The sequence below is a fragment of the Schistocerca gregaria genome, chromosome 3 (assembly GCF_023897955.1).
Source record: "Schistocerca gregaria isolate iqSchGreg1 chromosome 3, iqSchGreg1.2, whole genome shotgun sequence".
In the NCBI taxonomy this organism is placed as follows: domain Eukaryota; kingdom Metazoa; phylum Arthropoda; class Insecta; order Orthoptera; family Acrididae; genus Schistocerca; species Schistocerca gregaria.
The window spans coordinates 873,621,138-873,648,639 of NC_064922.1; the positions used below are offsets into that span (position 1 = coordinate 873,621,138).

At 41.7% G+C, this 27,502-nt stretch overlaps 1 long non-coding RNA gene across 1 annotated transcript; it reads right to left on the reverse strand.

The window, feature by feature from the left end:
- Positions 1 to 18,881: 18,881 nt before the first annotated feature.
- On the reverse strand, positions 18,882 to 23,398 carry LOC126354944 (uncharacterized). The gene is made up of 2 exons (XR_007565417.1): positions 23,354 to 23,398; positions 18,882 to 19,151 (listed from the first exon to the last, which is right to left on the reverse strand). It is a non-coding gene; the product is annotated as an uncharacterized LOC126354944 (long non-coding RNA).
- Positions 23,399 to 27,502: the final 4,104 nt, after the last annotated feature.

The following is a 27,502-nucleotide window of genomic DNA, read 5'->3' on the forward strand; positions in this document are numbered from 1 at the left end:
TGATGCTTCGACACGAAAATTAGTCTATTTCGCTTATTTTCATTCGCTTATGTCTTATGGTATTATATTTTGGGGTAACTCTTCCCATTCTACAAGAAAATTTTTGGCTCAGAAACCGGCGGTTAGGGCAATAACTGGTGTGAGTTCACGAACCTCATGTCGACCTCTGTTCGCGAGTCTGGGTATTTTGACACTGGCCTCTCAATATGTACACTCCTGGAAATTGAAATAAGAACACCGTGAATTCATTGTCCCAGGAAGGGGAAACTTTATTGACACATTCCTGGGGTCAGATAAATCACATGATCACACTGACAGAACCACAGGCACATAGACACAGGCAACAGAGCATGCACAATGTCGGCACTAGTACAGTGTATATCCACCTTTCGCAGCAATGCAAGCTGCTATTCTCCCATGGAGACGATCGTAGAGATGCTGGATGTAGTCCTGTGGGACGGCTTGCCATGCCATTTCCACCTGGCGCCTCAGTTGGACCAGCGTTCGTGCTGGACGTGCAGACCGCGTGAGACGACGCTTCATCCAGTCCCAAACATGCTCAATGGGGGACAGATCCGGAGATCTAGCTGGCCAGGGTAGTTGACTTACACCTTCTAGAGCACGTTGGGTGGCACGGGATACATGCGGACGTGCATTGTCCTGTTGGAACAGCAAGTTCCCTTACCGGTCTAGGAATGGTAGAACGATGGGTTCGATGACGGTTTGGATGTACCGTGCACTATTCAGTGTCCCCTCGACGATCACCAGAGGTGTACGGCCAGTGTAGGAGATCGCTCCCCAAACCATGATGCTGGGTGTTGGCCCTGTGTGCCTCGGTCGTATGCAGTCCTGATTGTGGCGCTCACCTGCACGGCGCCAAACACGCACACGACCATCATTGGCACCAAGGCAGAAGCGACTCTCATCGCTGAAGACGACACGTCTCCATTCGTCCCTCCATTCACGCCTGTCGCGACACCACTGGAGGCGGGCTGCACGGCGTTGGGGCGTGAGCGGAAGACGGCCTAACGGTGTGCGGGACCGTAGCCAGCTTCATGGAGACGGTTGCGAATGGTCCTCGCCGATACCCCAGGAGCAACAGTGTCCCTAATTTGCTGGGAAGTGGCGGTGCGGTCCCCTACGGCACTGCGTAGGATCCTACGGTCTTGGCGTGCATCCGTGCGTCGCTGCGGTCCGCTCCCAGGTCGACGGGCACGTGCACCTTCCGCCGACCACTGGCGACAACATCGATGTACTGTGGAGACCTCACGCCCCACGTGTTGAGCAATTCGGCGGTACGTCCACCCGGCCTCCCGCATGCCCACTATACGCCCTCGCTTAAAGTCCATCAACTGCACATACGGTTCACGTCCACGCTGTCGCGGCATGCTACCAGTGTTAAAGACTGCGATGGAGCTCCGTATGCCACGGCAAACTGGCTGACACTGACGGCGGCGGTGCACAAATGCTGCGCAGCTAGCGCCATTCGACGTCCAACACCGTGGTTCCTGGTGTGTCCGCTGTGCCGTGCGTGTGATCATTGCTTGTACAGCCCCGTCGCAGTGTCCGGAGCAAGTATGGTGGGTCTGACACACCGGTGTCAGTGTGTTCGTTTTTCCATTTCCAGGAGTGTATATTCCTTATTGTCGTTTCTTGTTACCAATATTAGTTTATTCCCAAGAATAAGCAGCTTTCACTCGGTTAATACTCGGCAGAAATCAAACCCGCATTTGGATCGGACTTCCTTAACTCATGTGCAAAAACGTGTGCAGTATACTGCTGAATCCATTTTGAATAAGCTGCTACTCGAATTCAAAAATCTTAGCAGTAATCGACGCGCTTTCAAATCGAAACTGAAGAGTTTCCTTCGGGGTCACTCCTTCTATTCTGTCGAGGAGTTCCTTGAAAAATTAAGCTGATTCTTATTGTATTGCTGATAGTGTTTACTTAAATTTATGGACTGACTTTTTTCAGGTTCATGAACATTTATTTTCATCTGTTATTACTTTTATGTTGTAATTTCATGTACTGGCACGTCCCATGACTTTGGAGATTTGCTCCTCAATTTGGTCCTACGGAACTTGATGTATAAATAAAACAATAAATAAATCCACTATGACATACTCATCTGTGAAGATGATTATTGTCTCATCAGAAGAAGTTGCAGGTGAGTGATTCAGAATCACAAATGCAAAAAGTCGTAAAAGAGCAGGTTAAAAATAACGGAAGCACAATTTGCCTTCCTCATCGCTGGCATTACTTTTACACACTATCTGACAAGAAATTGAAAACAGAGGAAACGGAATGAGACTTCACTGCCTGAGAGGGTACCTGATGTTAGTGCAGTTGTTACAAAATCATGTCAAAACTACAATGAACTTTTTAGTAGGGACGCACTCATCAGTACGACGCTGCACTTCCCCTCACCTTGATGCATGCACTTCCTCGATGGGGAAGGGTTTTACGAAGCCGTTATATCTGCTCCTGAGGGAAGCCTGCCCACTACTGTTGTAACCCATCATTTGATATGCTAGATAATGGCACCGGCGTGGAGTTCACATCCGACGTGGTACAATATGTGTTATATCGGACACAGATCTTGAGATCCTGTTGGGCACAGTAGTATATCATCATCACTCTAGACGATTCATAAAGGCACGTGCCCTGTAAGGCGAGCAATGTCCTGTTGAAAAATATAAAGACGATACTGTCGCCTGAGGGACAGCACATTAGGGCGCAGGATGTCCGTGACTTACAGTTTTGCCGCCAGAGTTCCTTCGGTAACTACCAGCCGTGACTTGAAGTCATATCCGATGACTCCCGACACAGATTAACACCACTGTGTCTCTATAAATTGTAAGAATTGGACCTCCTCTCATGTCGCCGCCAAGCTGGCCACCGACCGCGATCTCCTGCAGTGCACGGCTGCGAGTCATCACTGAACACAGTGCGACGCCATTCATCAGCAGTAAGCGCTTTCCTTTCGTGGTATCACACCAACCGCATCCCTCCGCATGAGACGGTAATTCCCTAGTCCAGCCACTGATAGCCGCCAACCAATGGCGTGGAATTACATAGAGTGTTGTAGGGTCTCCATTACTTGTTCCCAGAAGGCAGTCGCAGAAGCGGAAGGGTTACAATTTGCTTGGTACATATTATAGCGATCCTCCTTTGTGGTGATTACACATGGTAGAACGGGACCTGTACGACAAATATGCCTGCTCTCATGTTCCCATGCAGGCCGCTGTCACATCAGGGTCCCGCCCAAATCTGAAGAGTTTACGATGCGACGAGGAGAGCCCTACAATGAGGACGCTTTCAATCTCTGTCAGGTGCTGATGATGCTGTCTCACACGAGTATGCGGCATTTCCGTGTCTTTCATAGTTTTCACTCTTGTATACCTTACCACAATACTATCAGATCTAATGCACACTAGTGGCTGTTCTACCTGTCACTCTAATCATTTGCATACTCGTCAGTGGCGTGTACGTGAACGAAGTTAGTTATTTAGTTAGTTAGTTACGTGTTCCATTGATCAATAGCACGGCCAAATCGTTATGATGTGGCACGTGTCAGATGCACAAGAAATGCGAACAGGAAACAAGTTTTTTTTTCGTTATAGCCATATACCTAAATATTTTTATTGTCTATCCCATTCCCTTAAATGGCACAAAATGCGTATATCACATCTCCAGATTTATTTACTCATATTCAAGAATTCATCTATGGTATAGAAGGAGTTGTCCAGGAGATATGATTTCAATTTGTTTTTGAAACTACTGCTGCTGTCTGTCAGACCTTTTATTTCATCTGGTAATTTATCAAAAAGTGTTGTAGCAGCATATTTTACCCCTTTCTGTGCCAAAGATAGGCTAAGTAAAGGATAGCGTAGGTCTTTCTTTTTTCTGCTGTTGTAATCATGAATGTCGCTGTTAATTTTAAACTGGTCCATGTTGTTGAGAAAAAATTTCATTGCCGAATAAATGTACTGTGAAGTAGTTGTAAGAATTCCTAACCTTTTAAACAGATGCCTACAAGATGTGCGACTATGAACCCCATACATTATTCTAACTACTTTCTTTTGAGCAGTGAACACCTTTCACCTAAGTGTTTAGTTGCCCTAGAATATTATTCCGTATGACATCAGAGAGTGGAAGTATGCAAAGTATGTTAGCTTACTAATTTCCATATCCTCAAAATTGGCAATTATTCAGATTGCAAAAGTTGCTGAACCTAGTCGCTTGAGGAGATCCAAAATATGAATTTTCCAATTAAGATTCTCATCTATATGTACACCCAAAAACTTAGGTTGCTTCACCCTGGCTACTGACTTCTTTTGATGTGTTATATTTATTGAAAGAATTATACTTTTTGCAGCAGAAAATTGGATGTACTGTGTATTGTCAAGGAAGAAGGCGCTGTGATATGCAAATGATTAGCTTTCAGAGCATTCACACAAGGTTGGCGCCGGTGGTGACACCTACAACGTGCTGACATGAGCAAAGTTTCCAACCGATTTCTCATACACAAATAGCAGTTGACCGGCGTTGCCTGGTGAAACGTTCTTGTGATGTGTCGTGTAAGGAGGAGAAATGCGTACCATCACGTTTCCGACTTTGATAACCGTCAGATTGTAGCCTATCGCGATTGCGGTTTATCGTATCGCGTAATTGCTGATTGCGTTGGTCGAGATCCAATGACTGCTAGCAGAATATGGAATTGGTGGCTTCAGGAGGGTAATACGGAACGCCGTGCTGAATCGCAGCGGTCTCGTACAACTAGCAGTCGAGATGACACGGATCCTATCCGCATGGCTTTAACGGACCGTGCAGCCACGTCTCGATCCCTGAGTCAACAGATGGGGACGTTTGCAAGACAACAACCATCTGCACGAACAGTTGGACGACGTTTGCAGCAGCATGGACTACCAGCTCGGAGACCATGGCTGCGGTTACCCATGACTCTGCATCACAGATAGGAACGCCAGGGATGGTGTACTCAACGACGAACTTGGGTGCACGAATGGCAAAACGTCATTTTTTTGGATGAATCCAGGTTCTGTTTACAGCGTGATGATGGTCGCATCCGTGTTTGGCGACATCGCGGTGAATGCACATTGCAAGCGTGTATTCGTCATCGCCACGCTGGCGTATCACCCGGCCTGATGGTATGGGGTGCCATTGGTTACAGGTCTCGGTCACCTCTTGTTCGCACTGACGGCACTTTGAACAGTGGACGTTACATTTCAGATGTGTTACGACCCGTGGCTCTACCCTTCATTCGATCCCTGCGAAACCCTACATGCAACAGGATAGTGCACGACCGCATGTTGCAGGTCCTGTGCGGGCCTTTCTGGATACAGAAAATGTTCTACTGCTGCCCTGGCCAGCACATTCTCCAGATCTCTCACCAACTGAAAACGTCTGGTCAATGGTGGCACAATACGCCAGTCACTACTCTTGGTGATCTGTGGTTTCGTGTTGAAGCTTCATGGGCAGCTGTACCTGCACACGCCATTCAAGCTCTGTTTGACTTAATGCCCAGGCGTATCAAGGCCGTTATTACGGCTAGAGGTGGTTGTTCTGGGTACTGATTTCTCAGGTTCTATGCACCCAAATTGCGTGAAAATGTAATCACATGTCAGTTCTAGTATAATATATTTGTCCAATGAATACCTGTTTATCATCTGCATTTCTTGTTGGTCTAGCAATTTTAATGGCCACTAGTGTATTATTTATAAATAGTCATTTCTATATCAATAAGAGCTTCAATATAAGTTCGAAATACTTTGAGCTTATCCTCACTGTTAGATGAAAAGTGTACCTGATACAGCCGGCTCTGTCACGTCATGCACTGCCGCGTGGACAGTGAACAGTATCAAAAACAGGAAGAAAAGTTTAATTTGCTAATAGAGTCTGATAAAGAAAATAAATAACCAAGGGCAGTTGGCTGCCCAGTATTTTTTTTAAAGTAGATGGAATTCAGCACTTCACATTCTTTTAGTGTGGAGATTGACTAGAGCCACTTAACCGTTTCAAGGTAAGAATTTATTGTAGGGCCTGAATGAAGTTTCTGAGAGAAAATTGGATACAGTATTTGTTGGAAAAATGTTGTTTACGTTGTCTGACACGTGTTTTTTTTAACGGGAAGCATTCTTAAATACAGTTAGCCGTTGTGTTCGACTGTTTCATGACAGAGCCATTGTGAGTATTGTGATAACTGTATTTCATTTTCATTTACAAACAGTCAGATGTTATTTAGTTTAACTGTTATCACACGCATCAAAAGTAATTTGCATAGTTATGTTAGTATTTAAAAGTAGGGTAGCAAACGCAATCGTAGGTCAGATTCAGTAATCGAAATTTTATAAAGCACTAACTTTCATATTACCGGTGAAAGGTTTGACACCCACTGTTTACAATTAGAAAGTTTCAACCTTTGTTAGTTCCATGCGTAACATTGTTCTGTCAATATGCATAAGGAAATAGAAGACAAATGATAACGTTCAATAGGAGTCAGTATTAACAGAGTGTTTACTTTTGAGCCAGCTGTATCGCCTGGCAACTATTCTGAGGTATAACCGCAAATATTCTGCTGAGCCAATATTGGGAAGAAACTAGAACTAAATAATAGGACTTACAAACCGTGAATTTCATAACATAATTCTGGTATCCGTGTATGTGTCTACTCTTTTTAATTTATTAAAACACTAGCTGCAAAGGAGAATCCTCGCTTTCTTTTCATTTTCGCTTGTTTTCCGAGCGTATTTTGGATCACTCGAAAACATTCCAAAACCTCGTAAAAATGACATTAAAAAAAAGGAACTGTACAACTTTTAGTAGTTGACGCTCAGACATAATTTAGAGTAAGATTGAAATTTTCACTCTGCTACTAAGTGTGAGCTGATATGAAACATCCTAGCAAATTAAAACTGTTTGCCGGACTGAGATTGTAAATCGGAACATTTGAGGCGTGGAGTTCAAATTTCGGTCTGGCACACAGTTTTAATATGACAGAACGTTTCGTGCTCTCTACTCCTCAAAAACAGTGTTAAGCACTCTTAAATCCGCTTAAGTATTCAACAACACCTTAGTATGAAGTAAAGTTCTTCTTAGCTCACTTATTCATTTCTTTATAGAACCCACAGAATATTTCAAAACATCACAATATTCTTGAAGATTCTATAACATTCAAGAACACACTAGACCGTTGTCGAGGATTCTCGAACTCTCTAGAGGGAACACTGTGGCCACTCAAGGGCCACTTCTGCACACAACTTCCAGATGCCTCACCGACATCTCATAAGAATTTCATCGATGCCATGAGTTCTTTTTACAACCATTTCTATGAACACAACGCCCGCAGTTTCAAACTGAAGTGTTATTCATGAAAGGGGGTGAAATGCAAACATGCGACTCATCCTCCATGGAGCTGCTGAGATGGAGGGTAGATTTATAGTATCTGGCACGGACAAACCATGAATACATTCAATATATACACAAGGGGATGCGTAAGTAGGTATACAAAAGATACTGTCATATTATTATGTATCGGGGAAGATATGATAGAAATGAAATGATAATGAAAACTTTAGTGTACAAAATTACAGAAAATGGGTTTAGGAAGTCACAATAAACGCAATGTCTCAAGACGCTCAATATCGTAAAAGTGCTGTAACTGCCGATCTTCTTGTAAAAAATGGTTCAAATGGCTCTGAGCACTATGGGACTTAACTTCTCAGGTCATCAGGCCCATAGAACTTAGAACTACTTAAACCTAAGTAACCTAAGGACATCACATACATCCATGCCCGAGGCAAGATTCGAATCTGCGATCGTAGAGGTCGCGCGGTTCCAGACTGTAGCGCCTAGAACCGCTCGACCACCCCGTCCGGCTGATCTTCTTCATTTACACTTTCTGTAGTCTCGTTTGTACACTCTAGGACACAGAGTTCTTTATTTTCAAGAATATCTCGGCGTGATTCTGTTATTAATTGACATATATCACAACAGGGTCTGTTTTTTTTTGCGAATACTTTATCTTTGATAGCAGCCCGAAAGAAAAAGTCTACTGAGTAAGGTCCGATGATCACGCTGGCTGTTCCGTTGTCCCTCGTCATCCTCTCCACCTATTGAGTATCTCATTGTCAAGAAACCACGCTCTGTTAAAGTACGGTGGGTAGCATGCACATTCTTTTGGAACTAGAACTCTTCATTAGTCTGCTGTAGACGCAGTTGTGGAATTCCACTATCCCACAGCTTCTTAAGACAGGCGTCCTGCGCAACAGTCGTATGAAAAAAGAAAAAGAAAAGGGCACAATGATCTCTTAACAAGAAAAGCAAGCCCAAACTGTAACCCAAAGTTGATTCACTTGCTTTTTAATTCCAGTATGGTGATTTTAAGTGGTGTGGTACACACAGTTATGTCTATTAACAGCACCTGACCACTTAAAATTTGCTTCGTCATACCAACAAATTTTCCGAATTACGTCATCACCTTGTATCCATTCATTCAAAAGAATCCCACAGAATTCTGAACGGTGATCTTTAAGTAGTCTTGTCCAATACAGCTGCAAATCTAGAAGTTGAATTAGACGATCTAAGGCCAGCGGGAGGTATCCACCTCAACACAGGGTTTCCGTTGGATTTCTTTGGGCTTTGGATAAATGCCTGCGCAGCTAACTTTTTTTTCATGAGTAGAAACACTCACCGATCGACCACTCTTTGGCACATTACAGATAGACCCTGTTCAATAAGATTTGTCACGAGACCTGTAAACTGATAGCCTACTAGATGGAAATGTATTGAATTCTTCTGCTCATATCTGTCGAATAATTCAGCATTCTCTGTCTTCCAGTGTTGTTCACTTATCCAATTCCGTTGGTCTTTGCTTAAATTACCAGTCATGATTATCAGAGTATCTCAAAAAGTAGAAAAATATATTAAAACAGATAAAAATATACTATACATGCTGTATACCTATTCTCTCCTCCCCCCCCCCCCCCCCCCCCCCAAACATCGTATTGAATGATTTGAGCTATGTAGCAGATGAAGTGAAATTAAATTTTATTACATTCAGTATATGTGTAAGGTGTGCTGTGTAAAAAATCCGAATAAATGAAAAGCAAATTTAAGCCCGGAAGAGCTTTGTTTTTATAACAACTTTTATTCTCTCCTGAAAGCATCGGGCGGACAGTTGCAGAATTCTGTTATTTCTGTCCTAATATTCCAGTAGGCTGGGAGTTGGGTAAAGCGATTCCATATTAGGACTATTTTAGAAGGGATCCCTAGTCCCGGCATTCACTTGATAAGCATTCCATGAATCTTCGAAGGAACCAGAGATTTAAATTATTTACGCATTTCTTCAGACAGTTTCAGTGAAGTAGGATGTAGACAAGTAGCTCTGTGGTAGCAGATACGAGCTGGCTGCACACTGATGGTGGTTGTGAATGTGGTAGGAGGCACTGTTGCAATATTGTCGTAGATATAATAGCTTTGACAGGCTGCCACCAGGATCTAGTTACCAGCCAGTGTAGTGCGACGGTTGCATAATGCTCAATGGGTGTGTCTTTGCCAGAGGCTGGAAGTGGCCGCAGAGGTGACTCCTGATTGCGGAACAGCGAACTTATCATTCAAGGTTGTAACGCTATTTCACGTTAATTAAGAAATTTTCTACAGCTTACACACCTTACTACGACTTTTTAACTATAATAGTAGCCTAAAATCGGGTACAGGAATGGAGAAACAAATTATCAGACAAAGTATAAAACGTTTGGCGTTTTTAAACGTGCTTCAATTCCTAAATAAATGGAAGACGATTTTCGAAGAGCATCTCACCAATTAAAAGGCTCATGTACAAGAACCACAATGTTTTAAATATTAAAAGAAGAAGCGACAGTGACTATTTGCTGGAGCAAAGAGCTAGTCAAAAGTGAAACGGAGTTATACTTTAGAATGTATTAGATATTTCGATTGTCAAACTAGTTCTTATATTATAGACTAAGAAATACAAAATTCCAGATTTAAAAACATACAATGTGTACCAGAAACGCAGCGACCAACTTCTTATGGAGCAGGGGCACTTTATAAGGATTGAGAATTGCATAGCATCCCATGCCTGCAAACATCAGGAGTAGGCGTAAGTGGTAGCAGAGGTCGAAGATCGGAAAAGAAACAAGAAAGTGATTCATTTGAAAGATTTATTGGACATAATGAGTACAGATGTTGTACGACATGAACACAGCTCTAGTGTTAAAATAGTTGCTCGAAGTTTACAGTATCAGACACCACGCGTTCCTGAGACCAGTGCAACACTTACTACCGGACACGCTCGAACACACCGGGAGTGTCGTTGACTGTAACAGGAGCGTGACAGATTCTTGCTACGAGATCCGTTTGAGACTTCACACGATCGCGATACATGAGGGATTTCATGGTTCCCACAGAAAGATATCATGTCTCGATAAATCCGTTGGGCGTTTCTCTCCAGTACTCTGGTGTACAATAACACTTAACGACATTAAGACGACGTTTGCGACTGCGTGATGCTATGCAGTTCTCCATCCATATGATTTTTGGCACCTACCCCTAGAAGTTTGTCGCAAGATATCTGGGACTTCCTGCATGCTACATCCCGCAAGACACGTTTAAGAACAGGATATAAAAATAAAGTTCTCCTAAAATATGGCATTACTGTTGACGTTTTACAATAATTAATAGCTATAGCGCAAAGATTGTTTTCTTCTTACGTTCGACGCATTATGAGGCTTTTAAATTTTTCTTACCAGTATAAATATGTTTGTCATTGTAGATATTTGTACCTGTAAATATTACAGTGATTTAAAGACACGCTACTTTTAGTGCGCAAGTGTTGTGGACATCTGCAGTAATAATATTGTTTCGGTGAGGTCAGCTGACACATATCCAGTAAATTGATTCATTTCACGTCATATCGATAACGGAATCGTTCATTTAGGTAGTGGGACATCTAACTAACTATCTAACTGACTCAATAAAACAACAGGTTTATGTAGTCGATACTGCAATTGGCGAATCCACTGTTTTAATTACTTATGAGAAAACTGTCACAAATTGCAAAATACCATTTATTTAAAACGACAGGTTTCGGCAGATACAGTGATCCATCTTCAGATTGATTGCACCATTTGCTGGAGCTGGCGATGTGCTGAGCAGGTGTGTGTTATAAAGACGAAAACTGTATAAACGAGCAGTTATCGTCTTGACAACAGACAGCTGCTCACAATGTCTCCTGCTCCAGCAAATGGTACAGTCAATCGTAAGTTGGCTCCTGAATCTGCCGAAATATGTCATTTTAAATAAACGATATTTTGAGATCGTGACTGTTTCTTCATCAGTAATTATCACAAATGAGATCGCAGACACTCCCATTCACGTTGGTTAAAATCAAGTACATTGTTTTAATTAATGGAGTCACACCACGACAAGTAAAACAGTTTGTAACCTGTCTTTACCAGGCTAAAGACCACCAGAAACGAAGCGTTATCGGCAGGGAGACCTCGCCTGGGTTAGGTAGACATACTAGCGCAAGTCTTTCTGTTTGACGCCACTTCGACGACTTGCGTGTCGATTTGATGCGATGAAAATAATGCGGACAGCACAAACATCCGGCCTGTTCTTTAGTGAATCGCAGACAAAACACATATAGAAACATCAGTAGATCCAGAAACTGCACTCTGATGCGTCTACTACGTTTCAAGATATTTTCCAGCCTGCTACTTCAGTGAAGCTGCAGGGGCAAGACAAGCGCTCCAACGATACTAGGAGCAGAGTCTTCGTCACTTTGACGTAGCCGTCGAATGAGGGACTAATTTGGCGGTTGGTGCGACTTATGGTATAACTTTTCAGCGTTCTCATTGAATCTTTGGCACATTGTCTTTCCCCTGCACCTTCGCGGAAGTAACAGGGTGGAAAATTACTTGAAACTTGGCAGACATGTTAGGGCGATGTATTCTGGACCCGTTGATCTTCTTCTACATGGCTGCGATTCTTAGTAGAGGGCAACCAAGGTACTAACGCTCTAAAGATTAAAAGTCCACATAGATCCTTCATTACTCATTGGGTATATGGCAAACAACATATTACATGATCTCTTCCAGCCTTTATCTAGGTGATGTATCTAGGTCAGCTGGAGATCAAAATATTTTTCAGTCGGAGTCCATGGTAGTGCTGTATTTCGCTTCTTGTTATGGAAAAGCGTGCAGTAGTTTTCCGTTGTTTCCAGCTTCCGTGATGGATTATTCAGTGTGGTTCAGAATTATTCATTCCCTAACAAATCCAAATTGGCATGTCTTAAACCGTCCCAAAAGGTCTTTTGTGTTGCGCTGTGTTTTCTGAATATGTATAACGCACAATGCAGAATCAATACTGTTCTATGTGATAATATGTGTTCGATGTGGTAATATAGTTCCGTCATAATAAATGTCTTATCAGATATGATCTGCAGTTAGTCTGATTCCCTATCAGGGACTGATTTCCTTTGTAATCTATGATCAGTAATCCCTTCAGCCTATTCCATGGAAGACTTCCTGCCATAGAAATTTTCAGGCAGTATACGGCGCTCCGAAATGAGTTATATATCTACAAAGAATCGATTTCCACTGTGTAGTCTTACAGAGATAATAGTCTTTTACCCTACATCTACATCTACATCTACATCTACCTGACTACTCTGCAGTTCACATTTAAATGCTTGGCAGAGGGTTCATCGAACCACAGTCATACTACCTCTCTACTATTCCACTCCCGAACAGCGCGCGGGAAAAACGAACACCTAAACCTTTCTGTTCGAGCTCTGATTTCTCTTATTTTATTTTGATGATCATTCCTACCTATGTAGGTTGGGCTCAACAAAATATTTTCGCATTCGGAAGAGAAAGTTGGTGACTGAAATTTCGTAAAAAGGTCTCGCCGCGACGAAAAACGTCTTTGCTGTAATGACTTCCATCCCAACTCGTGTATCATATCTGCCACACTCTCTCCCCTATAACGTGATAATACAAAACGAGCTGCCCTTTTTTGCACCCTTTCCATGTCCTCCGTCAATCCCACCTGGTAAGGATCCCACACCGCGCAGCAATATTCTAACAGAGGACGAACGAGTGTAGTGTAAGTTGTCTCTTTAGTGGACTTGTTGCATCTGCTAAGTGTCCTGCCAATGAAACGCAACCTTTGGCTCGCCTTCCCGACAGTATTATCTATGTGGTCCTTCCAACTGAAGTTGTTCGTAATTTTAACACCCAGGTACTTAGTTGAATTGACAGCCTTGAGAATTGTACTATTTATCGAGTAATCGAATTCCAACGGATTTCTTTTGGAACTCATGTGGATCATTTCACACTTTTCGTTATTTAGCGTCAACTGCCACCTGACACACCATACAGCAATCTTTTCTAAATCGCTTTGCAACTGATACTGGTCTTCGGATGACCTTACTAGATGGTAAATTACAGCATCATCTGCGAACATTCTAAGAAAGCTGCTCAGATTGTCACGCAGGTCATTTATATAGATCAGGAACAGCAGAGGTCCCAGGGCGCTTCCCTGGGGAACACCTGATATCACTTCAGTTTTACTCGATGATTTGCCGTCTATTACTACGAACTGCGTCCTTCCTGACAGGGAATCACGAATCCAGTCGCACAACTGAGACGATACCCCATAGCTCCGCAGCTTGATTAGAAGTCGCTTGTGAGGAACGGTGTCAAAAGCTTTCTGGAAATCTAGAAATACGGAATCAACTTGAGATCCCCTGCGAATAAAGAGCTAGGTGCGTTACACAAGAGCGATGTTTTCTGAAGCCATCCTGTTTACATGTCAATAGATCGTTCCCTTCGAGGTGATTCATAATGTTTGAATACAGTATATGCTCCAAAACCCTACTGCAAACCGACGTCAATGATATAGGTCTGTAGTTAAATGGATTACTCCTACTACCCTTCTTAAACACTGGTGCGACCTGCGCAATTTTCCAATCTGTAGGTACAGATCTATCGGTGAGCGAGCGGTTGTATATGAGTGCTAAGTAGGGAGCTATAGTATCAGCGTAATCTGAAAGGAACCTAATCGGTATACAATCTGGTCCTGAAGACTTGCCCGTATCAAGCGATTTGAGTTGCTTCGCAACCCCTAAGGTATCTACTTCTAAGAAACTCATGCTAGCAGATGTTCGTGTTTCAAATTCTGGAATATTCCATTCGTCTTCCCTGCTGAAGGAATTTCGGAAAACTGCGTTCAATAACTCCGCTTTAGTGGCACAGTCGTCGGTAACAGTACCATCGGCACTGTGCAGCGAAGATATTGTCTGCGTTATATGTTCAGCCATCAATTTCGCTCGATGTGTAAATTTTAGCATGGTTTCGTACTACAATGCACGTGTGGTGAGTGACGATAAGATTGAGAATTCTGAGTGATCGATCAAAATCCGTGTGATATGGTGAAAGAGGTAATCTTCCATAGAATAGCAACATAAGCATTTGATCACATTAACGATCCTCTATTTACAAATGAACGTTTGAATAATGGTAGAAACTGCTTTTAATTTGAAATAACTACCAATATCGAGTTGCTCAAAATAACGAACGTCTTTCGATGTGGCCACTGACATCACTACTTTGACATTACATATCTCGTTCCATTACTACCCACTGCATCTAATAAGGCATCTTAGACTATGTCAGAGAATGAATACCAGTTTTTAAGCTTAGTGTAGTCACATACCCTGAAGACAGAGTGGCGGCACGCCCTTAAAAACCGAATGGGAACAAATTTACAATTTGAAGAGTACAGCCATCAATACGCTACTAAACTATTCTACGCAATATCGAAAGATGCCATCAGCATGGGAACAAATGAACTACAGTATGAACAGAAACCAAAGTAAAAAATCAGGACCCTCACTACATTTACGTATTAAATCACCCTTTCTGAGGGTCCTCGAGTTTTCCCAAACGAGGTCTGAAGCAATGCAAATACAACGCCGATGATAACTAGTTCAAAGTAGAGGAAATAAGCCAAAGTGAAACAAAAAATAATCACAATTAGAAAAAAGACTGAAAAAAAATTTTTAATTTTCAAATCTGTTATCTTTTCAAATAATCATTAATAATTGTTGCATAATCTTCAGCTTTCAGCTGCGCTCTTCTCTAGTTACGTAAACTATAAATCAGTATCTATCTTTTGGATCTGCAGCTCTTGTCTTCCTTTCCGTGTTTGCAGCTAAATTGTAGGATATACATTCTGCTTTTTTTTTTTTTTTTTGCAAAATCACTCTTTTTTTCTATTTCCTGAGCCATGTTTTGGCACCTCTGTGCTTAGATCAGTGTTTTTCTGTTATCGAAAACTGCAAAACAGTGAATATCCTTTAGGTTGCAACTGGTCTGACGAAGTGAATACCTAAAGAAAGCTTTTGTTCATTTTGCTTCTTAACGTGATTTTACTTTATATGGTTCTGAAGGACCATCTGCATGGTGCCCTGCACTGGTAGCTTGTCATCTGCAAACCAGAAGATGTATATGTGAATTTCATCAGCAAATTAACACATCCCTTGATTTCTAAATAACGTGATTTTGGCGTGTCAAAATGGTTTGCTTACATATTTATACTTACTTACGTTTTGTTGTGACTGGTCCTTCTTCTTTTGCGTTCTGAGGGTATCGCACACAAATATTATTATACTGTGTTAATTTAGTTCCTTATATATGCCTTTTCATGTCGAAAAACGAGGTGAGCACTACATGTGTTTCCCAACCCCGTCAACGTTCATTTGTCTCATGTATGGATGCTGTTACTTTTAGGTCTCTGAGGTGTTCTGAGTATCTTATTTTAAACTTCCATATATTCCTGAGCTGCTGAATTTATCTGTGAATGTGTTCTTTGGTCTGAGTTTTTCTGTGTTGTGTTGCCTGTCCCATATCCTACTTGAAGTCTTTGTTTCTGCAATATGTTGCCTACTTCGTGGACAGTATTGTTACTGTAGGTGAGTATGTGCCATTTTACTTTGTTTGTTTGTTAATGTTTGGTTGTTTCTTGTATTTGGTCATTATTTGCATGTTGTGCTGACCTGCGTTGTGTAAGGTTTTCTGTGTGTGTTGTCCGTTCGTTCTTTTCCTGTATACAAACCTGTAGGTTTAAATTCTCTATCGTAAGGGGTTTGTAACCATTTTCCTCTGCTATTTGTTTTATTGTGTTTTGCTTCTATGTGTAACTCTGTTTACTTACTGGTGTTCTGTTCAATCTGTAGAGCATGAATATGAAGCTTATTTGCGTGTGTGTCACCAAGTGGATTGACAGCCTGTAAATGATGATGCTCATGGTTTTCGGTTCCCTGAATACTGTGAAGTCACGGATGATGTTCGGTTTTTGTGAGATCCAGAAAATTTAGTGTGTTGTCTCTTTCTGTTTCTCATGTGAAGTGAGTTTCAGAGTATAATTTGTTTATTTCATTTCGTTGCTGTTCTATATGTGATTATGTGGTTCATCAGTCTCGGTGTATTAGGTCGTCGATGTAACACTACCAGTATATGATATTGTTGTTCATCAGAAACGCCTGTGGTTTATCTATGTATTCCTCCTCATTCACAATCAGTGCAATGTTCCCTCTATCTGCACTTGTTAGTATGGCATTCTTTTGTTTTAATTTTTGTTTTAGCTTGTTGGCTATGGTTTCCTCTGGTGAACAAGTGAACATCGACTGGGTTAGGAAACACAGCAACATAATGATCACCGCATTTTGCGAAGTGAATAGGAGTTCATAGAAAACGAAATTACACGAAGTACATTAATGTGTGTGTGCAGTTCCCTCAGAAAGCAAAAGAAGAAGGACCAGTCACAACAGAACGTGAGTAATACCAAATGTATAAGAAAAACGTTTTGACACGCCAAAACCACATTATATAAAAATCAAAGGATGTGTTAACCCGCCATTGAAATTCACGTTTACATCATTTGGTTTGCAGATAACATGCTGACAGTGCAGGACGCTATACTGATGGTCCTGCAAAACAATATAATGTAAAATCACGGTAAGAAGCAAAATGAGCAAAAGCTTTCCTTAGGCTTTACTTTGCTAGATCAGTTATAATCTAAACTATGTCCAATTAATAGAGTTTTCAATAAACAAAACCCATTGATGCTGGCACCGAAGTGCCGAAATATGATTGAGCAAAAAAAAAAAATAATTTTGCAAAAGGTGGAATCTATATCCTAGAATATAAATTAATAATTTGCTTTGCTACTCCTCTCATCATCCTTGTATCACACTTAACATTATTCCTCAATAATTTATTGAAATAATATAATAATAATTTTCGCCTTTAGAAAAACACATGAATGATTTTATCGTATAAATTAAGCCTCAATACTTCACTAAAGTGTCACTTTTCTTGTTAAACTTGTATATGCTCTTGGACTAAGAATTCTGCCATAGGTTATATGAATCAGGGCCACGACTGCCTGCAAGACATATTTGAACCATTATGCTAAACTAACTAAAAAATTCATTAATGAAAAGAAAAGTGAAATAATTGGATAAGATGCCATTGTTGGCTAATTTTGAGCTGTTGGTGATTTCCAAGTGAACACCTTGATATGACAATACATATTTATTATCATATCCTACATGTGGTAAAAAATAATTAGAAAATTGCTGACGGTCATTCCAATGAGTCCAACTCACTATGTTTTTGAAAATTACTCATCATTTTCTCTTTATTCTTCACTTCGTATATGGTCTATTAATTGCATATGTACGCTTACATGTTCATGTTCTCTTTAAAATGACCGCTAGCTAGCTTCAGATTGGTGGTCAATAGTAAACTTATTCAAAATACTCCATAGTTTCAGCATATCTGCCATTTGATCAAGGTTCAATGATTGTAGTCGCAAGTACGAGGAAAACACTTTTTGTTGTGAATTCTTTTTACAGATTGATTGAAAACTGATACATTATCTAGAACGGCAGAAAAATTTGCAGGTTTCAGTGAGCGTCTTAGTTATGTGGCCTCACCCAAATGAATACGGACTCATTTAGAGATATTTTCCTCCTATTAGGAGTATACAAAGACAAAGCAGAAGTAGGTGCGAAAAGCAATAATGTCTCTGTCAATGAAACTTTCGAGTCCAGGGACATTTGGTACTCCAGAACCACCACGAACAATGGCAACAGTAAACCATCCGTTACCATGGCCAAACGAATCATTAATATCTAAACTAAAATTAAGTCGGCAGCCACAAAAAACAGATGGTCCGTCCAGCAAGGATTGGCAGCGACAGACTTGACTGGTATACGATTCTTCTTGTCTCCAGCTGTTGTAGCAAACTCGATGTTCTCGATAGTTTTGTAGACTGTTTATTAACAGAGTTGTTCAGTACTTTAGAGTAAGAAAATGTGTTCCTTTCCCTCTTTCCCTCACTCTTCCATTAATGATCAGATCCTTGCTAGACTCCTGTGTATGTCTCTGGTATCAAGAAACCGTGTCAATCGATCTAAGCAGTTTTTCCAACAATGCCATACCGCCATATGTATATTATTTACAGACCTAAATTTAATTCTGGAAACAATAGACTACTTCTTCAACATATCTAGTGTTATTGGAATTTCTCTAGCCTCTCTGCAGAGAATGTGGTCCATTCATCTTTCAATACTCTAAGTTCTGAATCTTCACGTTTAGCGCATGAGTCAGTAGTTCGTCAACAATGAAAGGGTTAGGTGTCTTTTTTTCCACAATTGTAATTTAGATATTTGACATGCGATTTCGTATAGGTATATTGCTTGGAATGCATGGCTGTATTACATCAACAGGCAGAGGAACTGGAACTCACTCAGGAGAATATTAAGACCGAAATAAAGCAGAGAAAAGAAATTTATTTCATAAGTTTTGCCAAAATGTGTCTGTGGAATGAAAAGAATGAACTGTAGCCAAAATCCGACACGGTCCTTAGCAACTTTCACAGTGTGTGCCTGCTCAGCCGTAGAGGTATCCGTAGTAGCCCGGGTAGTAGTACTGCTCGCTGGGACGCAGGGCCTCACGAGCAGCGCCTTCCTGGGGTCGTGGCAGAGGGTAAGGGGTGGCCAGAGCAGCGCCCACCAGCGCCAGCACCACCAGTAGCAGCACCTGCAAACACACAACAGGGGTAACATCGCTGGTCAGAGAGGTACAGGGGGAGCCAGGGTATCCAGCCAGCACCACCAGCACTAGCAGCTTCTATGCAAAAGAAACAGATATATCTGGTCAGAGGACAGTTACAGCCGGCCAGATGATACTCACGTTTGAACAAACTCGAGATTTCACATCTGCTGCAGCATTCCAGACAGTAGCGAGCTTATTCGAACAACCACATGCCATTTAACTGGCATGGTGCAAGTGCAAGGGAGAGGATAGTTACTGCTAACTAGCCACTGCAATAGCTACCGCTGACTTAAAATTTGACCATTTCTTGAAAGACAGCAGGAAACGGCATTAAATCCTATCACTTCCCACACTCCTAATCTGTTCAAATATATTTACGAGTTCTCATACAAAAGCGATATGTATGGATATATACACATTTAGCTTGATTTTTAAGCAAATATATCAGACACAGACAAAAACGTCCCCCAAAAATACTATGTGAGTGAACAGAATATAATATATATGAAGGCAGTATCTGTTCCCGAAAGAACAGATACAATTGATGACTGTGCAGCTTCTCTAGAATGAAATGATACACTCCTGGAAATGGAAAAAAGAACACATTGACACCGGTGTGTCAGAGCCACCATACTTGCTCCGGACACTGCGAGAGGGCTGTACAAGCAATGATCACACGCACGGCACAGCGGACACACCAGGAACCGCGGTGTTGGCCGTCGAATGGCGCAAGCTGCGCAGCATTTGTGCACCGCCGCCGTCAGTGTCAGCCAGTTTGCCGTGGCATACGGAGCTCCATCGCAATCTTTAACACTGGTAGCATGCCGCGACAGCGTGGACGTGAACCATATGTGTAGTTGACGGACTTTGAGCGAGCGCGTATAGTGGGCATGAGGGAGGCCGGGTGGACGTACCGCCGAATTGCTCAACACGTGGGGCGTGAGGTCTCCACCGTACATCGATGTTGTCGCCAGTGGTCGGCGGAAGGTGCACGTGCCCATCGACCTGGGACCGGACCGCAGCGACGCACGGATGCACGCCAAGACCGTAGAATCCTACGCAGTGCCGTAGGGGACCGCACCGCCACTTCTCAGCAAATTAGGGACACTGTTGCTCCTGGGGTATCGGCGAGGACCATTCGCAACCGTCTCCATGAAGCTGGCTACGGTCCCGCACACCGTTAGGCCGTCTTCCGCTCACGCCCCAACATCGTGCAGCCCGCCTCCAGTGGTGTCGCGACAGGCGTGAATGGTGGGACGAATGGAGACGTGTCGTCTTCAGCGATGAGAGTCGCTTCTGCCTTGGTGCCAATGATGGTCGTATGCGTGTTTGGCGCCGTGCAGGTGAGCGCCACAATCAGGACTGCATACGACCGAGGCACACAGGGCCAACACCCGGCATCACGGTGTGGGGAGCGATCTCCTACACTGGCCGTACACCTCTGGTGATCGTCGAGGGTACACTGAATAGGGCACGGTACATCCAAACCGTCATCGAACCCATCGATCTACCATTCCTAGACCGGCAAGGGAACTTGCTGTTCCAACAGGACAATGCACGTCCGCATGTATCCCGTGCCACCCAACGTGCTCTAGAAGGTGTAAGTCAACTACCCTGGCCAGCAAGATCTCCGGATCTGTCCCCCATTGAGCATGTTTGGGACTGGATGAAGCGTCGTCTGACGCGGTCTGCACGTCCAGCACGAACGCTGGTCCAACTGAGGCGCCAGGTGGAAATGGCATGGCAAGCCGATCCACAGGACTACATCCAGCATCTCTACGATCGTCTCCATGGGAGAATAGCAGCCTGCATTGTTGCAAAAGGTGGATTTACACTGTACTAGTGCCGACATTGTGCATGCTCTTTTGCCTGTGTCTATGTGCCTGTGGTTCTGTCAGTGTGATCATGTGATGTATCTGACCCCAGGAATGTATCAATAAAGTTTCCCCTTCCTGGTACAATGAATTCACGGTGTTCTTATTTCAATTTCCAGGAGTGTAATTAAATCGACAGCCTAGCTGTTAACAGACGTTGACATACATCATTCGGACATATTCAAAATTTGTTCCCCGACCAGGATTCCAAACTGGGATCTCCTTACATGGCAGATGCTCTATCCCTCTGAGCCACCGAAGGCACAGAGGATATTTGTTCTGCAGGGACTTTACCCTGCAGGCTCCCTGTGAGAGCCACATTCCCAATATGTCGACACCAATACATTCGGAGTGCGCCTATTACATGTTTGCCGATCACAGTCATTACTTGCGGCAGATTAATCTACCAAGTAACGTAAGAGTTGGGGTGTAACTTGCGCATTCTCACAAGAAAGTCAATATTCAGGTACCCACATTTTAACTAAATGTTCAAATTGAAATTCAAATGGTTCAAATGGCTCTGAGCACTAACATTAACATCTGAGTTTGTCAGTGCGTTAGAACTTAGAACTGCTTACACCTAACTAACCTAAGGACATCAGACGCATTAATGCCCGAGGCAGGATTCGAACCTGCAACTGTAGCAGCAGCGCATTTCCGGACCGAAGCGCCTAGAACCTCTCATCCACAGTGGACGGCTAACGAAATGTTCCAACGAGGGTCTGCACGATTAGTAAGTAAGTAAGTAATGTTCGTTTGTACGCACCGTTTATTAAAAGTCTGATTTTATAGTACATTAAATGTTACACTTCAATTCCCCCTTCTCCTACACAAACTCTTTGTTGTTTACTGTGGCAATCACTGCTTTGTAGCCAGTTGATAACTGATCACTGGCGATACAAAGACAGCAGTTCAGGAAAAATCCTGTAGTAGAGCCGTAAGTCTTCAGAGGTTATAAAGATACAGCACAGTGCAACGGTTTGCTAGCAGTTAAGTTAGACCTGCCAGCACAGCATTGGTAATTGTATCGGTACCAGAACAAGACGGATTGTCGACACATTCTACCATGTCCGAAATAACAGTAGTAGCCTTGAGCTCTGTTTCGCTTTCGACGTCAAAGTAGAGACAATCCATTTAGTGTACTAACTATTTCAGTCGATGCTGGGATGATTTGCTCAACCCACGGACGTTTTTTTCTTCTACACTTTCTGAATCCAAGTTGATGTTGAAGTTATACTCGTCTAGCAATCAATAGACTTTTCGATAAATTTCGGTTCTGAAGGTTTCAGAAGTTAGCAGTGTGTCAGTTGCTCAGCCTGTCTATGAAATATACTAAAAGAAAATGAAAATGAATAGATACGCAATTTGCTTCATATCTTGCACAACGTACTTGTAGAAAGAATGAAGAAGGACGTTACATGAATATAGAATCACAGCTGACTTGTTATACTGTTTAGACAAATCACTGACAGTAACAATATTCTTTAATAGTAACTGTCACAACTTCTTTGCCTAAGAAAATTATTTAGTGTAAAGGGCAAAGTGTAGAAAAGACGACTACTATCAGAGAGACATAGGTGGAGTGTGGCTATTTCCGGAAGACTGAGCAGTCGCCCATTAATGTGAGTGAATTATAATTTTCGAGGACATGCAGGCTAGAATATTGGAGTGTTAATTCCGAATTGCGATGCTGTTTTACAAGGTAGTAGACTATCCGCTATGTGTCAATGCCGATTTCCATATATTTGCCAGACTGTCGAATTGTACTATTACGTAATGAATACAAAACCACATAAAATTTTTCTAGTTCCCTTTGTAGGGGAATTGAACAGGTAATTTAGGGAATCAGAAAATACTAGAAGTGTAGGAAAACAGTCTATGTGTGTACAACTCATATCAATGACCGCAAAAGTAAGTGGAGCATATCCTGCGATGTCCAGAAAAAGTTAAATAACTAGGCAGTGAAAGGAGCATCAGAAGACAGATAAATATTCTAATGGTGGATTTAAAAAATATCTTAACAATAACGTACAAAACGGAGACCACAAAATATTGTCGCAACTCAAGAAAAAACATTAACATTTCACAGACAATTGTACGCTCCAGTAGTGTCATTACATTGTAAAGACGATGTCGAAACAGAAAGAAATGAGTGATAGTTTATGTCTGCCCTTTATACTACAGAAACTATATGACTTTATAAATACTTATCATAAAGAGATTCCTTCACCAGGCATGGCTTCCCTCACTATGGTAAAAAGCTTTGCACTAAGTCGAAGATTACCGTGCAAAGGCCTATTTTGGCGTACTTACAATGGTCTTCATATTGGTTGCTCGCAGTTGCTCTGACGAACTGATGCTTTGCTCCACTCGACGGCTGCTTTTATAGCATACTGGATAGGGGCTGCGGTGCTGACGTCAACTTCTACACTAGCTGTGGTAGGTGCTAGGTAGGGTTGGTGTGGAAGGGGATGGGGAAGAGCGATTGTCTTGCATAACCGTCAAGGCCTTGTCGGCAAGTCCTAGTGTAAAAACCTTGTCATCGCGTGCTCTGGAGGGAATGCCGTGGCAACCTTTCCCAGGAGCAGCTGACTCTAAGGTACTCGTCATGTACAAGGCGTCACTGAACGAAGTATTTAGGTCTGGGTCATGTACGACAATAACACGACTCTATCTGAGGAGTAACAGTATTTCCCCTAGACTGAAATTTCCGCTCTTAAAATAATTTTGAGTTCATGTGAACCCTCCTGACGTAATGGGACACGCATAGGGTCGCATGATTCAAACTGCGGAATCGCACCGTCTATTCATGCAACAAAAACTCAGGGAAGTTTGAGAAAACAAAAGATTCAATTGTCGCGATTTTACATGCAACTGCTAAAAATATCTCCATAACTGGGCATATATTTCACCTGCACAAACACGAATCTACATCTGCAGCTACATGATTACTCTACAATTCAAAATTAAGTGACTGGCAGGGAAGTGCAGCGAACTACCTTCAAGTTATTTCGCTACCGTTCCACCAACGAACAGCACCCGGTGAAAATGACTACTTAAGTCTTTCTGGGCCAGCTTTGATTTCTCTTATTTTTTGACGATGATCATTTCTCCCTCTGTAGGTGGGCGCCCACAGAATATTTTCACACTCACAGAAAAAGCTTGGTGACTGAAATTTTAAGTAAACGGTCTTACCGCAACCAAAAATGCCTTTGTTTCAATGATTGACACCTCAGCTCAAGTATCATATCCGTGACATTCTCTCCTCCATTTCGTGAAAATATCCCACAATATGCCGTTATTTCTACTTGTTCGATGTCTTCCTCCAGTCATATCTGACACGCACGGAGCTGACACTACACAGCAGTACTCAACCAGAGGGCGAACAAACGTCGCGTAACAAGTCTCTTTAGTAGTCCTGCAGCATTTTCCGAGTGTTTTACCAACATATTGCAATATTTGGTTTACGTTCCAGACAACATCATCTTCGTGGTCGTTCCAGTTCAACTTATTCTTATGTGTAATCCCTATGTATTTAGTTGCAGTCACAGCCTTTATATTTCTGTGATTTATCGCGTATCCAAAATTCATCGGATTTCTTGTAGCACTTGCGTAGATGACTTCACACTGTTGGGAACAGAAGGCGACCTGTAACACTTCCTTGGGGAACGCCAAGAATTAGCTTTATTTTACTGGATGCTTTTCCATATATTTCTACGAAATGTGACCTTTATGACAGGAAATCTTTAATTTGACTCGTTATTACAAGTCTTGCACATATTGTTTCATATCCTCTCTTATTTGTATTATATAGCTTCTCTTCGTCCTGAGGCTCTGTTGTCACATATTTAAGATATTATTTTTCTTCATAAAATAATTTATTCTGTGCTATTACAGATTATAATGCTTAACATGATTTTTTTATAGCAATACTTTACATATTACATTACATAGTAACGGCTACTAAAAGAATTGATTGGGTTCAGATTTCACTTCCTCTAAGCTTCTACTCCAGAAAATGTAGCTTGAAGTTTACTTTGTTGATGAGTTCCGGATTTACATTTTCTTGTGTTAAATAACTTATTTTATTATTGGTCTGTATCTCCGCCCCTGGTAGCTGAGTGGTCAACACGAAAGAGTGTCAATCCTAGTGGACCGTGTTCGATTCCTTGCTGGGTCGGAGATTTTCCCCGCTCTGGGAGTGGGTTTTGTGTTGTCCTCAACATTATCACATTATCATTTCGTCCTAATCGACGTGCAAGTCGCCGAAGTGGCGTCAAACCGAAAGACCTGCACCCAGCGAACAGTCTACACGAAGGGAGGCCTTAATCACATTACATTTATTTATTTATTTATTTAATGGTCTATATGTTGGACATGTAACATGACGCGTGAATCACAGCTACACACTACAAAATATTACTATTTTGATCTTAGGCCTTTGCCTTGATCTGAATGCAGGGCTCCGTTTTTCTAGTCTTTTTAGCGCTTTTCGCAGTTCTTCACAATTAATTAACACTGTTGGGATTAGATTATCTTATTCCTTTATCAAGTTTATGCGTCAATTATGTCGGTTTCTTATTTATAAATATTCATGAACTGTGGCAGGTTGTCTGCCTTTAGGACGTTTCTTTCAGTACAAACACTACATGTGATACCATTGTTTGTACTACTGACTCGGCATATATTTTCAAGAAAGGCTTTTGTAATTACTATGAAATGAAAAGTTTTACTTTATTTCGTATATTACATTAGCATTGTATTGTAAGCCGATTTTATTAATACGTTGAATGGCTGTACCTCAAAAATTTCTCTGACAAGTGTTTGTGTGCCAAGCATTTTAGTTTACCCTCTTGATATCTTTGATATCTCTTCTTATATATATTACTAATGTGTGTATGGCTAATTCATTTAAAATATTGACAACTGACTTTGCTTATTAGACTTTTTTCTATTGTAAGCTTGATTTTGTTAATTTATGCAGGAGCCTGAAGACTGTCAAATAAAATAATTCATAAAATTAAGGCTGTCATTATTTATCTTGTTCAAGTTCTTGGAGTGTCTCTAATGTAAGATAACCAGTAGCTCGCTGCACTGCAGACTTCTGGCAACCTTTTTGAATGAGTGCAGTGGAAGCAATAGAGTCGGCATTTTTTTTTAGATTTCACTCTATATGATTATTATTAAGAGCTAGTTTAGGAAGCAGGAGAAAATCACACGAACTAAAGGAAGAATGCAGAATCAATTCAACAAGAAAAGCTGTAAAAATCACTGAACTTCTGACTTACCTGACAGTTTGTGTGTGTTGTACATGTGCAACATTGCATGAATATTGTCTCGTAGTAAAGGTGAGGTCATTTTGCCTAAAAATTCTCATTCAGTGCTTTGTTTTATGTGTTAGATGTTATTCTGTAGTGTGGTACAGTTACTATGGTAGTTAATTACTCTTATTTAAATTCAGTTTTAGGTTATGGATCGATTATTCAATCACAGTGATTTGCTGTAGGAAGACGCTGCAGAGGAACTGTAAGATTACTATTGGTCTGATTTCTGGGTGTGATGATGAGCGCCGTGTTATTAGCACAAACAGCAAAGATGATCGTCCAATAAATGCAAATGCATTATATTTTTGTTGTAGTTCTTAAATTGATTTCTCAGATGAACATATGACAGAATGTATTGAAACAGAAAATTTTTCTGCGAGGAACTTACAAATGGAGATGTTCCATGTTAAATTATGCCACTAACAGCTCACCGTATCGTCGAAACCATAGGCTGTATCACAAACAATCTTACAAGGATGGTAAACTAAAACTGCGAGAAAGAAATTAAAAAACAAACAATGTACCTGGAAAAGAAAGATCTATTCCCTCACTGATGAGCTTAAGATCTTCAAAGAAAACTTCGACTACTCTGGTGAAACGGAACGATATCAGGTTGTTTTAATATTTGCATGATCTTTGTGGGCTTTCGAGAAAAAGAAATGTAATGATTGTGGTGTGGGTGTAGACCTCAGATATGTACACTCCGACTCAAAGTTGAAATATTAAAAAAATTTGGCTCGTTTCGTTGTCTAGGGGATGGGATACGTAGTTGCCATATTATAAGCCAAATACTGCTGAGTCTACAGAATACAATATGAATAGACACCCTGGTGCAACACTCTTCTGTTGCAGTGGACATCTGCAGCTCATCTAATGCATGAGACCACATGTGTATAAAAGGAGTAACCTGTGAGTGTCACTGGAGAATTGCAGCCATCCCACAAACCCCATCCGCCACAATGAAAGAACTGGCCATCGGAAAGGGATCTCGTGTCGTACTACATCACACAAACAGCTGATCTGATGGAAATAACCCGCAATCTGTAATGGATATTACCTATGGCAAATGGTCGCCGCGCCACTTGATGTGAACTGTGAAATCCATTTGGCCACTCATTGCCATTCTGCTCACAACTAA